Here is a 3,825-nt window from a genome sequence, read left to right on the forward strand (position 1 = left end):
TTGGTGGAAACATATTTTTATTGTCTCTCTGTGATCCCTGTAGTATTGTATCAGTATCTGCACATTTGAAAAAGCAGTCACTTCCTCCAGGCTTTATGGACTGATTTTTTTTGCAGGGGACTTCCCTGGTGGCTCCGACGGTAAAGCGTCTGTCTACAATGTGGGAGACCCAGGTTCAGTCCCTGGGTCGGGAAGATCCCCTGGAGAAGGGAATGGCAATCCACTCCAGTACTATTGCCTGGAGAATCCCATGGACAGAGGAGCCTGGTAGGCTGTAGTCCACAGGGTTGCAAAGAGTCGGACATGACTGAGCAACTTCACTTTCACTTTTCACTTTTTTTTGGTAGGAGCCTTTCTACCTGCTGATAGGGACCCATCCTGGTTATGTTGGCCTGCTCTAGTGATGTGAGCAGCATGTATAAAGGTGCATTTGACACTAGGTCCAGTGATATATGATGTCTCTTTGGCACAAGGACATTGGGGTCCACAGTATTGACAACTGTGTGGCCCTTGACAAGCTTTGCAGAAATTCCGCTTGGCTTCAAGATCTTTTGGGCTAAGTGGCACCTCCAAGACTGGTAGCAGGGCAGGAAGTGGTGGCTGGAGCCAGCAAAATGCACAAGCTTGGCTGCAGGGGCCAGCTGCATATCCCTATGTAGTAGCAGAGGTCACTTGCAGATAAACTCTTAGTGAAGGGGACTAGAGCAGATAGCAAGGGCTAAGGCTCACTGGTATTTTTCATACTGTTTTTATGCCAGTACCATACTGTTTTGATTACTATAGCCTTAAAGTACACCTAAAAATGATGAAATGTGGTGCTTCCAGCTTTGTTCTTCTTTCTCAGCATTTATTTGGACATTCAAGGACTTCTGCATTTCCATGTAAGTTTTAGGAGTCTTTTGTTTGCTTTTACTTATGCAAACTTCTAAAAAATGCCATTGGAATTTTGATAGGAATTGCATTGAATCTATAGATGGAATTTTTTTTTGCATTTTTATTTTATTTATTTTTATTATTTTTATTTTTATTTTTTTTTTTACTTTACAATACTGTATTGGTTTTGCCATACGTTGACATGAATCCACCACAGGTGTACATGAGTTCCCAACCCTGAACCCCCCTCCCACCACCCTTCCCATATCTCTCTGGGTCATCCCAGTGCACCAGCCCCAAGCATCCTGTATCCTGTATCGAACCTAGACTAGCGATTTGTTTCTTACATGATAGTATACATGTTTCAATGCCATTCTCCCAAATCATCCCACCCTCTCCCTCTCCCACAGAGTCCAAAAGTCTGTTCTTTACATCTGTGTCTTTTTTGCTGTCTCACATATAGGGTTATCATTACCATCTTTCTAAATTCCATATATATGTGTTAGTATACTGTATTGGTGTTTTTCTTTCTGGCTTACTTCACTCCATATAATTGGCTCCAGTTTCATCCACCTCATTAGAACTGATTCAAATGTATTCTTTTTAATGGCTGAGTAATACTCCATTGTGTATATGTACCACAGCTTTCTTATCCATTCATCTGCTGATGGACATCTAGGTTGCTTCCATGTCCTGGCTATTATAAACAGTGCTGCGATGAACATTGGGGTACACGTGTCTCTTTCAATTCTGGTTTTCTCGGTGTGTATGCCTAGCGGTGGGATTGCTGAGTCATATGCAGTTCTATTTGTAGTTTTTACAGATGGAATTTTAACAGTATTAATTCTTCAAATCTATGAACATTGGCTACCTTTTCATTTATCTGTGTTTTCTTCCATTTCTTTCATCAAAGTATTATAGTTTTCAGAGTAGAGCTCTTTCACCTCCTTGGCTAAATTTATTCCTATATATTTAATTATTTTTGATGCTACTGTAAATGAGATTGACATCTTTTTTCCTTTTTCAGAAAATGTGTTGTTAGTGGATAGAAGTGCTGTTGCTTTTGTATGCTAATTTTATGTCCTGCATCTTTACTGAATTAATTGATTAGATCTAATGATTTTTAGTTTCATCTTTAAGATATTTTGCTTCCCTGGTGGCTCAGATGGTAAAGCGTCTGCCTGCAATGCAGGAGACCCAGGTTCAATTCCTGGGTCAGGAAGATCCCCTGGAGAAAGAAATGGCAACCCACTCCAGTACTCTTGCTTGGAAAATTCCATGGACTGAGGAGCCTGGTAGACTACAGTCCATGGGGTCACAAAGAGTCAGACACGACTGAGCAACTTCACTTTTAAGATTTTCTATATGTATGATCATGTCATCTGCAAGAAAAGACAGTTTTACTTTTTCCTTTCCAATTCTGATGGAAACCCTCTCCTGTATTCTTGCCTGTAGAATTTCATGGACAGAAGAGCCTGGTGGGCTATATTCCATGGGGTTGCAAGACTTGTACACGACTCAGGGTAAACCACCAGTCCAATTCTGATACCTTTTATTTCTTTTTCTCCCACCTGACTTTTACTTCCAGTACTGTATTGAAAGGAGTGGTGAGATTGGGCATGTTTTCTTCTTCCTGCTTTTAGAAGAAAAGCTTCTAACTTCTCACCACTGAGTATAATGTTAGCTGTGGGATTATGATATATGGCCTTTATTATGTTGAAATATGTTTCTTCTGACTAAATTGTTAATAGTTGTTTTTTTTTTTTTAATGACTGGATGTGGGATTTTATCAGATGCTTTATCTGTGGACATGATAATTCTTTTCTTTCATTCTATTAATGTAATATATCACATTGATTGATTTATACACATTGAACCTTCAATGCATTGTAGGAATGAATCCCACTTGACTGTGGTGGTGAATGACCCTTTTAAGTTGCTGCTGAATTCAGTTTGTTAGTACTTTATTGAGAATTTTTACATCTATACTATATTGAGGATATTGGTTTGTAGTTTTCTAGCAATGTCCCTTTCTGGCTTTTGGTATCAGGTTAATGCTGGCCTTGTAAAGTGAGTTTGAGAGTGTTCCTCTTCTTTATTTTTGCTTGTTTGTAGCTTTAATATGACATCTATTGGCTTTATTTTTTTTTATCTTGTCTCAGTTTAGTTTTTCATCCAGTTGTATGGAAATACAATTGACACCCAACACTATAAGTTTAAGGTATATAGCATAATGGTTTGTCTTACATTCATCATGAAATGATTAGCACAGTAAGTTTAATAAACATCCATCATCTCATATAGATACAAAATTAAAGAAATAGAAAAAATATTTTTCTTTATGATGAGAACTCTTAGGATTTACTCTTTGAACAACTTTCCTATAATATACAGCAATGTTAATTGTATTTATTGTATTATGCATTACATCCCTAGTATTTATTTATCTTATAACTGGAAGTTTTTACCTTTTGACTGTCTTCATCCAATCAAAACCTCCCCCCCACCCGTAATCACAAATCTGATCTCTTTTTCCATGAATATGTTTGTTTTTGAAGTGTTATCGACCTATGACACTGTGTTAGTTCCTGTTACACAACATAGTGATTTGATATTTCTATATATATCAAAATGGTCACCACAATAAAGTTTGGTTGTGATTTGTCACCATATAAAGATAGTACATAATTATTAACTTTTCTCCACAGTACACATTTAATACTTGTGACTCATTTATTTTGCAGCTGGGAGTTTGTACCCCTTATCTCCTTCACCTCTTTTCTCCCCTCACTCTACCCCAGCCCTCAGCAACCATCTATTTGTTCTCTCTAGCTATAACACTGTTTCTGTTTTGTTAAATTTATTCATTTTGTTGTTTAGACTTCACATATAAGTGAAATCATGCAATATTTCTCTGTTACTTCACTTAACATAATACTCCATAGATTCATC

General features: G+C 37.5%; 1 non-coding gene across 1 annotated transcript; it reads left to right on the forward strand.

Annotated features, from left to right (window-relative positions):
• Positions 2,024 to 2,096, forward strand: TRNAC-GCA. Its single transcript has one exon. It is a non-coding gene; the product is annotated as a tRNA-Cys (tRNA).

The sequence above is a fragment of the Capra hircus genome, chromosome 18, assembly GCF_001704415.2.
Source record: "Capra hircus breed San Clemente chromosome 18, ASM170441v1, whole genome shotgun sequence".
NCBI classification, from domain to species: Eukaryota; Metazoa; Chordata; class Mammalia; order Artiodactyla; family Bovidae; genus Capra; species Capra hircus.